Source organism: Herpailurus yagouaroundi, unplaced genomic scaffold (assembly GCF_014898765.1).
Source record: "Herpailurus yagouaroundi ecotype Mexico unplaced genomic scaffold, PumYag 29, whole genome shotgun sequence".
NCBI classification, from domain to species: Eukaryota; Metazoa; Chordata; class Mammalia; order Carnivora; family Felidae; genus Herpailurus; species Herpailurus yagouaroundi.
In genome coordinates this window covers 69286657-69298393 of record NW_024412377.1, presented here as the reverse complement: position 1 = coordinate 69298393, position 11737 = coordinate 69286657, and positions in this window count along the sequence as shown.

Below are 11737 nucleotides of genomic sequence, written 5' to 3'. Positions count from 1 at the left end.
TTTTGGTGTCAGGGAAATGCTGGCCTCATAGAATGAATTATGAAACTTTATTTCCTCTTCTATTTTTGGAATAGTTTAAGAAAAATAGATATGAACTCTTCTTTAAATGTTAGGTAGAATTCACCCATGAAGCCATCTGGTCCTGGAATTTTGGTTGTTGGGAGCTTTTTGATTCACCTTTATTGCTGGTAATCATATTGTTCAAATTTTCTATTTCTTCCTAATTCTTTTTTGGGGGGTGATGTGTCTCTATGAATTTATCCATTTCTTCTTGGTTGTCCAATTTGTTGGCATGTAATTTTTCATGACATTCTTTTCTAATCCTTTATATTTCTGTAGTATCAGTTGTTTTTTCTTCTCTTTCATTTCTGATTTTGTTTATTTGGGTTCTCTTTCTCTCTCTCTTCATCTCTCTCTTTCTCTCTTATTTTTTTTTAATGACTCTGGCTAAAGGTTTATCAATATTATTGATCTTTTCAAAAACCAGCTCCTGGTGTCATTGATCTATTCTGTTTACTTGTTTTTTTTTTTTTGTTTGTTTTGTTTTTAGTTTCTATATCGTTTGTTTCAACTGTACTCTTTATTATTTCCTTCCTTGTACTGCTTTTCTGTTTTATTTGTTCTTCTTTTTCCAGGTCCTTTAGGTGCAAGGTTAGGTTGTGTGATATTTTTCTTTCTTCTTGAGGTAGGCCTGTATTGCTATAAACTTCTTTCTTCAAACAGCTTTTGCTATATCTCAAAGATTTTGGACCATTGCATTTTCATTTTCATTTGTCACCATGTATTGTTTATTTCTTATTTGATTTCTTGGTTGGCCCATTCAGTGTTTAGTAGCATGCTATTTAACGTCCATGTATTTGTGTTCTTTCCAGATTTTTTCTGGTGGTTCATTTCTAATTTCATAGTGTCATGGTTGGGAAATATACACAGTATGACTTTGATCTTTTTGAATTTGTTCAGATTTCTTTTGTGGCCTAATATATTATCTCTTTTGGAGAATGCTCTGTGTGTACTTGAATAAAATGTGTATTCTGCTGTCTTAGGATGGAATGTTCTGAATATATCTGTTAAATCCATCTAGTCCAATGTGTCATTCAAAGCCACTGTTGTCTTGATTTTCTGTTTGGATAATCTTTCCTTTGACAAAGTCGGGTGTTACTGTCAATTACTTCCTTTATGTTTGTTATTAACTGTTTTAGGTATTTGGGTGCTTTCATGTTGGGTGCATAAGTATTCACCTGTGATATATCTTCTTTTTCTCTTGTTACTGTCTTTGTTTTAGAATCTTTTTTGTCCAATGTAAATTTTGCTACCTAGCTTTCTTTTCACATTAATTTGCATGATAAATGTTGCTCCATCCCCTCACTTTTAATCTGCGTATATCTTTAGGTCTGAAATGAATCTCTTGTAGGCAGTATATAGATGGGTCTTGCTTTTTTACCCATTCCTTCACCCTATATCTTTTGATTGGTAGATTTTGTCCATTTGCATTCAAAGTAATTATTGATAGGTATGTATTATTGCCATTTTATTACTTGTGGTGATTTTTGCAGTTTTTTATCTCTTCCTTTCTTACCTTGTTCTCTTCTCTCATGATAAGTTGTCTTTCTTTGGTGACATACTTGGATCCCTTTCTCCTTATTTTTTGCATATCTATCACTGGTTTTTGATTTGTGGTTACAGTTAAGGTTGTGTGTAATGTCTTCTGCATATAGCATTCTGTGTTAAGTTGATGGTCACTGAAGTTTGAACCCATTCTTTAGTCCTCTGACCTCTACGTTGTAGGTATATGGTGTCATAATTTTCATCCTTTTACTTTGTGAGTCCCTTGATTTATTTTTACAGATATACTTAATTTTACTGCTTTTAAGATTTCTGCTTTTCTTGCTGTTATTTATAATGTTTCCTTTCCCCTCAGAGAAGTCCTTTTAACATTTCTTGTAGTGGTGATGAATTCCTTTGACTTTTGTTTGTCTGGAGAACTCTTTATCTTTCCTTCTATTATAAAGGATAGCCTTGCTGGATAGCCTTCTTGGCTTCAGATTTTTCCCTTTCAGCATTTTGACTATTTTATGCTAATACCTTCTGGCCTACAAAGTTTCTGCTGAAAACTAAGATGATAGGCATATGGGGTTTCCCTTCTATGTAACTTTTTTTTTTGTTTCTTGCTGCTTCTAAAATTCCCTGTTTATCACTATACTTTGCCATTTTTATTACTGTGTGTCTTGGAGTGGGTCTTCTTGGGTTGATTTTTCATGGAATATCTGTGCCCCCCAGATTTGAATTTGTGTCCTTCCCCAGATGCAGGACATTTTCAGCTATTATTTCTTCAAATACATTTTCTGCACCTTTTCTCTCTCTTCTCCTTCTGGAGTCCCTATAATATGAATGTTATTACACTTGGTGGTATTGCTGTTTCCTCTCTATTCTTATTTTGTGTACTTTTTTCCCTCTCATGTACAGCTTGATTGCTTTCCATTACTCTGTCATCCAGGTCGCTGATGTGTTTGTTCTTTTGCTTTTTCTCATATTCTGTTTATTCCATCTATGTATTTTCACTGTCATTTATTGTGTTCTACATCTCTGATTGGTTCTTTTTTATCTCTTTTGTTAAGGCATCACTGATGTCCTCCACTATTTTCTCAAGTCCAGTGCGTATCTTTATGATTATTACTTCACATTCTCAATCAGGCATATTACTTACCTTCATTTCACTTAAGTCTTATACTGTGGTTTTGTCCTATTCTTGCATTTGGGACATATTCCTCTAACTCTTCATTTTGTCTCACTCTCTGTGTCTGTTTCTATGTGTTAGGATAGTCAGCTAAATCTCCTCTTGAATGTAGTAGCCTTATGAAGAAGAGGTCCTGTAGTGCCTTGCTATGCAGAGTCCCTTTTTTTAACAGAACCTGGCACTTCATGGGTGTTTCCTATTTGTGTTGCATGCACCCTGCTGTTGTGGCTGAGTCATTTTTGACATTTGTCTAATCATCTGCAGTGGCTCTTTGCCTATTGTGGTCAGTGTTTGTTCCCTGTGGTGTTAGTGGACTAGTCTGAAGCTACCTTGGGCTTGAGTTTAGTCAGACCAGGCATTTGCCAGAGATGCAGTAGCACCAGTTGCAGGGTGTTTTCCCTGTGTTGTTCCCTGAGAAGTTTTGTTGGTGGGCAGGGCCTGCAATCAGACCAGCTATCTTCCCCCAGGCCACTCAGTAGGCCACAGTCGGACTGGTGTGTGTGGTTATCTTTCCCTCTTCCCAGGGTAGGAGTTACTTTGAAGTGCAGGTGCAGGTTCCTTTCAGGGCTGTTGGCACACTACCAGGCTTGTGGCCCTGGTTTGGATGGGCTCCTGCCAAAAGTGTATTGGAGGGGGTAGACCCCAACATGCTTGGGGGTGGGGCATGTAGTTTTAGCAAGGTTTGTGCAGTAGTCCTCTGTGAGGGAGGAATCTGCTTCTACTTCTCCTGCCGCTACTGCTGGGGCCAAGTCTGGCTGTGTTGGATGCAGCAGATCTACAAAGTACATGAGGGCGAGGTGCCCAGTCTTTGCAAGATTTGGGCTGGTCTTCTGGGGTAGGGGCCTGCAGCATCTGGACTGAGGCCATCCTGGCTAGAGAAGGCAGATCCACTGAAGTGCTGTTGGGCAGGTTGTGGTGTAAGCAAGTTAGTTAGGGAATGTTGGTGCTATACTGTTCCCACAGGTTCCCACAACTGGTTCCAGCTGTTTATGCTGAGGGGCAGGGGAGGGAAATGGTGCCTACCAGCTCCTTTGTTCCTGGAGGAGTCTCCCATGGTTCTTTTCCCTCTAGAACATGCTTTGAGATTAGTAAATAACTCTCCCGCCTGTATGTGCCAGGAAGTTTTCAAACTACTGCTCCTATTCTTTACCTCTGTGGGCTGCCATGCTGTTTCTTCTTAGCACCCTCCTGAAGACAGTCCTAGGGTCTGTTTTGTTCCCTACCAACTCTTCACCTTTCTTATCCTCTTTGATGTGACCTCTACATTTAGTTTTTGAGTTTATTCTGCCAGTCTCTGGGTCATTTTCTGAGTTATTTACACTGATGTGAGTGTTATCTAGTTGTATCTGTGGGATGAGGTGAACTTAGGGTTCTTCTGCTTTGCTATCTCCCCAGCTTCTATCTCAGATTATTTAAATGTTACCTTGTTTCTTTTGGGAAAACTGCTTTGCCTTTCAGATTCTCTATCTCCCAATCTCTTTTCTAAGATGACATTTGAATACATGGAGAAGATGTATGGCCTTTGTAAGGCAGTGGAGGGGCAGCTGGGTTCTTAAATCTTCCCAGTGTCTGCTGGATCCTGCCTGACTTGTACTGCAAAATGGATGGACTGGTACACCTTCTGCACTAATGTGCAAAATCCTCTCTGATTATTTGAGCTTCTTGTGCTAACACCAGATATCTGGCTTCTCATCTCACCCAGACAACAGACTGTGTATTTGGAAATGGCTGTATATAATACCTCTCCCTACCTACCAACCAGCTCCTTACCAGCAGGTCATGCCACTAACCTGAGGTGCTCAGGCTCCTTATCTATCTGGATATTTATAACCACCCATGACCTTGAGGGTGTCAAGTGCCCTTAAATCTGACCATTCTAAACCTTACTCTCCACAGTCTCCATGCCTGCAAGAGGGTTGGGCCCTCTCTTCATCAAGACCCATCTTTCTTCTCTTCTTAGGCCACAAGTCCCATGACCTGGTGATCATGTTGGATGGTGAGTGCAAGAGAAGTAACTCTACTATAGGTATACTTAAATCATTGCTTTTGATTGAGAAACCAAATCAGACATTAAAGATAAAGATGACCAGGAATAAATATATTGGTACAATATAAAAAACATGCCAGTATTTATAGTATCTGTAAAAATTAATTTTCTAAAGGCTTTAATGTCCTCCTTTAAATGAGGAAAAAAAATGTAACAGACTCTGTCAATGAACTTGGAGTCAGGTAACCTGGGAAGGGCATTACATTTTCTACATAACTAGGGTGACTCTTCTTACAAATTTTCCCCACTGTGCTCTGACCCCAGTATTAAAAATAGTGGCTTTGATGTCAGTTACAATGGCATTAAACTACATTCTGTTTTATATGTTACGTATGATGTGCAAACCTTTTGGATTTATAATAGATATGGAAGCCAGCAAGCAGATGGTAATCTTCATGAGAGTAGGCCCTCCATTGCACCCACAGCACAACACAGCATGGTGTGAAGGGACACTCACTCACTGCTGTTAAATAAACAAGCTTCTCTAAAAATGAACTTCTTAGTTTTATATAAAAATCTTAAACCCTCTTCATGTCATTAATTCATTCATCCATTCATTCATTCATGAATCCATTCAGTTATTCCAGAAATGTGTTCAGAGTTGCTGTAGACTAGACACTGTTGTAAGTTCTGGGCAATAGCATCATTGAGTAAAAATACAAAATCTTGGCTCTCAAGTAGTTTATTCTCATTCTCCTCATTATCCTTGTGATTGTTAACATTTTTAATTTTAACATACTGATATAATTGCAGATTCACTGCAGCTCATTTGCTTAAGAACATAGGCCTGGGAGTCAGATAAGTAAGTTCAAAAGGCTGACTTACTAGCTGTGCAAACTTGAACAAGTTAACTGACCTCTCTAAGCCTTAATTCCTCATCTAGAAGAAGAGATAATTGAACTCGTCCAGAGTTGTGTAAAACTAATAATTAAATGAGAAGCATTAACACAGTATTTGGCCCAAAGTAAAACATAAGGATTCAGTACACATTGGCCTTATCCTTCTCCTACTCCTTATAATTTTCCTCCGCATCATCGCCATCCACACATCCCCTTGCCTGCCTATTGTCCTTCTTTTAAACTGTTGCCGTTGTATTTGTTTATCTACAGTAACTTTAAGGAGGCAAGTGAACAGGAATTACAAGCTTTAAAATCATAGCAAAAGGTAAGGAAATAACAAGACCACCTTGGTAAATCCATATTTTAATACCTACTTTACTTTCCAAAAGCTATTTTTGCTGTCCCTGGAGGAACAGGCATTCTGTGTCTACAACCTTGAATTAATATTCCATTTCACTTTTCACAAACACATTTAAAATATAGCCATCATTGTTCTTGTGAGGTATGGTGGTACTTAAAATTACCTGCATTGTATTGATGTAGAAGTGGTACAGATATAAGAATAAGAGCTAGGAAATCAGAGTTAAAATCCAAGGTTTGTCTTTTGAATTATTTGTGCCTTATGTCTAGTTGAAACTATCACCAAAATCCTTTTCTTCAAATTGTTTTGAGTATAGTTGACACACAATGTACATTAATTTCAAGTATACAACATAGTGATTCAGCTTCTCTGTACATCATGCTGTACTCACAAATGAACGTGCCATCTGTCACCATACAACACTATTACAATATCACTAACTATATTCCCTATGCTGTGCCTTTTATTCCCATGACTTCTTCATTCCATAACTGGAAGCTTATACCTTTCACTCACCTTCACCCATTTTGCCCATCTCTCTACTCACCTCCACTCTAGAGGTTCCTCACAAAATTAAAAGAAATCACCATATTATCCAGTAACTCCAATACTGGGTATTTACCCAAAAAAAAAAAAAAATGAAAACATTAATCAAACAGATGTATGCCCCCTTGTGTTTACTGCTGCATTATTTACAATAGCTTAGATACACAAGCAACCTAAGTGTCCATTGACAGAGGAATGGATAAGGAGATGTGACACAATAGTCAAAAATCATTTTTAAAAGCTGATTTTCTTCAAGGTTCAAACAATACCTACTTGACAAATACAAGTGATAATAAAACAGAGTCAAGTAATGGGCAAAAAAACAGAAACAAAAGCAAAGAAACAAAAAACAACAACAAAAACCCTCCATTTGCTTGAATTGAATGACTACAAAGAACACAGAAATGGCAAAGCCAAAACTTTTTCCTATTGGATACTCCTTGCTTCCCAGATACTATTATCCTTTCAAAACCATCATAATAACTATACATTAGGATGAATACAGAATAGCATTTCACTATTCACTCCTGAATGATTACTAAATAACAATCATGATTCATTTGACATTTCATGAATTGTCACACTTCTAATTCCTTTGAGAGTTCATCTAAAGCTTTACTATCAATTCAACTTTATATGCTTGTGTTTTTATTTCTGTTTTGTTAGTATGTACTCATAAATGGCATGATATGTTTGGACAGAGAGCTTCAGAATGGTATCATAAGCAGAACTGCGTCTTGGATAAGATTCTTGATTGCTCTTTTTCCAGATCTCTGAGGAAGTAGTGTGGTTGTTAAGAGCTCACAGACCTAAGTGACGTTGTAACACATTACTTCTAAACGCTCTGTTTCTTCAGGATTCAATGGACATAACTGTACCTGCTTCATACTTTTGTTGTATTCAGTGAACTAATGAATAGCTCATGTTTTGCTTGGTGAACTGCAAGTGCTCAGTTTTTTCATCTGCAGAATGAAAGCACTGGATTATTGATTCTAATCACTAGCACACATCGTATAAGCTGTTTCATTTCTCCTTACGATCTCCCTCTTCTCATGAGTGTGGGCCCCAAGGGTTGTAATTGACTCTAGAGTTTTTCTTCAAGGGACCTCAAACATTTATTATTTGGTAATTAAAGAGTAACTAGGTTTTAGGCTTATTTTCACTCTTCTCCTTAAACCAGGTGTGGGGAATGATTGATGGCTAGTTTAAATAAAAGACTATTTCTCAGCATTATATTTCTCTTTGGCTTTTGGTTGCCTCGGTCTATTGGGAAGCTACCTATTTTCAGTCTTTCTGAGAATTTTGCATTTAGTCAAACTCAGTTTTCCAATGAAACCAAACTATGAATGTCCTTAATTTTTTTTAATGTTTATTTACTTTTGAGAGAGAGAGAGAGAGAGGGAGAGAAGGAGAGAGAGAGAGAGAGAGAGAGAGAGAGAGAGAGAGAGAAACAGAGTGTGAACGGAGGAGGGACAGAGAGAGAGGGAGACACAGAATCCAAAGCAGGCTCCAGGCTCTGAGCTGTCAGCACAGAGCCTGACACGGGGCTTGAAATCATGAATGATAAGATCATGACCTGAGCTGAAATCAGAGGCTTAAGCAACTGAGCCACCCAGGTGCCCCATGAATGTCATTAAAAGGAAACTTGAGAGTAAATAGTCATGGCATCACTGGACTGCCAGTAGTCTGATTATATATAAAAATGTTGTACTGGTGATTCTAAAATGCTTAACCTCTACCATGTTCATTAATTCATAAAAGAGAACCTGTCTTTTCCAGTATAGAGCCAGCTGGGGGAATTTCACTAGAAAGTTGGATACCACAAAGATCTTCCAACTAAAAACTGCTTTGGAAATGCATTTCTTTTTGTTTACTTTCAGCTTTCCAATGAAGCAGGAGTAAAAAAATAACAAGGCACTAGGTATTATGTAAATAGGTCCCTTAGCTAGAATGATCGGAGGAAAAAGTGAGCTTGAATAACATTACAGCCAAATTATCCTTGAAATCTATGTCACTATGAAAAATGCATGTAGCTCAAAAGTAACAAAATCATCAACAAAATTTGCAGAACTATATAAATATGTGTATTTATGTTATAGAAGATGATAATTTAAAATGAGTTTTGCTCTAAATTCCCAAACATATCCTGCATATCAGAGAAAATAGTTAGAATTAGCACACGGAGCCTTACAAATACTTTCAGTGGCCTGACTAAGGCTGTGAAGCACAGGGTGGGCTGAATTTATTACTAGACATGCCTTTTCTATACAGGTATTGGCAGAGCAGCTTCTCGTGACTTCCTGTCTTCATTTGTGTTTCGGCCACAGGAAAGGTGATACATATCACCAGTAATCACATATAAAACCAAAATCACAATATAAAATCACATTCATGTTCCCACTTCAGCAAATGGAGACATGAGGAGGCATGAAGTGGCTTCATGGGACCTATGGTGATTTTAAGTGGGAGTCACTAGCTGACCAAAAGTGAGATCTTCATGTATAATCAGTTGACAAAATTTGAAAGCAGTCTGAAAGCAATCACCAAGAAGTTAACTTAGGAATTTGGAAGTCAAGGTCAGTGGAACTATAAACCTGTCATCCCAAACCAGGAGCAATTTTGTTCCCTGGGGTCCTTTTGGTAGTCAGGACTGACAGGGGTGCAGGGACCAGGACTGCTATTGTCACCTTGAGGGTAGAGACTAAAGATGCTAAGTAGCTGAAATACTCAGAAAGCCCAACTTAAAATGCTGAAAGTGCCACTTCCGTAAACTCTGCTATTGAACCCTGGACATAGCCAGATGGGTATGGTGGTATATGGAAAGAAGGAACTGTATTTACTAGTTATAAGCTGTAACTTTCTTTGGATTTATTGATATAAAAAATCCAAAACCAGTGAGAAAGGTCACTTAAAATCAACTAGTAGACAGTTGCAGCCAAATGTCCCAGACATGACTTTTACTGGTAAGAGCAGAATAAATTACTTGAATAATTGCTAAACATTACGATAGAGTTTCTAAAATTGTTGCTGTGAGTCGTTTTGTGTACTACCTTTTCATGCCCCTAAACACCCTCTCAGTGATGTCAGAGGAAAGATATTTATTTTGGGCATTTTCTTTGGCATGCCCACAAACCTTGGTGAATCTTTTGATTTACCTTTACTAAACTGCACTAGCAGAAAGGCTTATTTTCATGTTTCTGCTACTCAGAATTTATTTACTATTCATCTTTTCTCTCTTTTGTCCCCTAATATATGTTTTTAATTTACAATACCCAAGTAAACCTGGCTAAAAGTCCTATAAATATTTCATTCTCATAAGGGTAAAGGGTTTATTAGGTAATTTATGTGAGAAAGAAACTGCTTTGGTAGTTGCTAAACGAAATCTATAGAGAATTCATAATAAAGTGAACATAGGAAGACCTGGGTTTATTTTTTCAAAATAAAAGTAAACCTAGAGTAAAAGTAGCATGGAAATATGTTTTAGGTAGAAAGGAGTTTAGACCTGAGAGAAGTTAGCACTTCTACGCTGGAGAGGCATTTAAAGATGAGTAAGAGCTGGGGAGGGTAAGTAGACATGGAATATGTTTCTCATTCTTCTTCCTCCCACAAACTTGAGAAGACTGGGAAAATAAGTAACTAGGGCTCAGAAACCATCGGCTGAACACAACAGGAGTTGCTGAGACAATCCACCTGGTGCCCAACACACCCTGGAACTCAGAAAACATTTTGTACACTTTGAGGCAAAATTAATATGAAGAGTAAATTACAAAGAGATCCAGTTAAGTTTGTGTTAGGTTAAGTACTTACTGGAACAATTAAGGGTTAGTTATAAAGATAAATTAGAGTAATTTTTTTTTTACATTTCCATTAACTTAAAAGGTGATGCTCTCGTCCAAGCATTTTTTTTTTTTTTTTTTTTTTTTTTTCTTTTGGTCCTGGAGGAGCTTGTAGAAAAGAGGGCCAAAAATGCAGAAGAAAAAAAAATTGGATTAATTTGTATCTTTCAGTCCTAAACCCACCCTCTGTCTGCTTTGTGATGCTGGGGACAGGAGCACTGGAGAAAGAGCTCCAAGATGGCAAAGGAAGAAATGGATTCTTTCCATTTTCTTGCTCTTCTTGGCAGCATAGTTTCAGCAAAAGACAATGTGTTCTTGTCTCCTTTTTTCTCTGTGCCCCCAAAATCACCTTATTGTGCCCTGTCAGAGGCCACAGCAGCAGCAGGGCAGCACCTCCCTGTCAGAGGGCTGAGTCCCACTGTGTGCAGCTCCTCTTCCATGCTTCTAGATTTAATAATCCAGCCCACTTCTTTTTCATGCCCTGGTCCTAGAGGTGGTAGTAGTTTCTTGTAAGTATTATTTCTGGTTCATTTCCATGTTCTTAGTTCTCTAACACCGTTAAAACATTTCCTTTCACTGGGGCATCTGGGTGGCTCAGTCAGTTAAACATCCAACTCTTGATTTCAGCTCAGGTCATGATCTCACAGTTTGTGAGTTTGAGCCCAACTTTGGGCTCTATGCTGACAGCACAGAGCCTGCTTAGGATTCTCTCTCTCTCTCTCTCTCTCTCTCTCTCTCTCTTTGCACCTTCCCCCACTCGTGCATGCTCTCATTCACACACACCTCTCTAAATACATACATACATACATACATACATACATACATACATAAACATTAAAAAATAATTTAAACACTTAGTAAAACAATTCCTAATGTTAAATTGTCTCTTAAAATACCAAACATTTCTGTTTTCTTGATTAGATTCTGACTGATGCCACTCATTACATAAATTGTATCCATTTTTTTATTTTTTTATTTTTTTGGAAGATATTTTTTATCGTTTTTTATTTTTTATTTTTTAAAATGTACATCCAAATTAGTTAGCATATAGTGAAACAGTGATTTCAGGAGTAGATTCCTTAGTGCCCCTTACCCATTTAGCCCATTCCCTTCCCACAATCCCTCCAGCAACCCTCAGTTTGTTCTCCATATTTATGAGTCTCTTCTGTTTTGTCCCCCTCCTTGTTTTTACATTATTTTTGTTTCCCTTCCCTTATGTTCATCTGTTTTGTCTCTTAAAGTCTTCATACGACTGAAGTCATATGATTTTTGTCTTTCTCTGACTGACTAATTTCACTTAGCATAATACCTGCCAGTTCCATCCACTTAGTTGCAAAGGGCAAGATTTCATTCTTTTTGATTGCCGAGTAATAT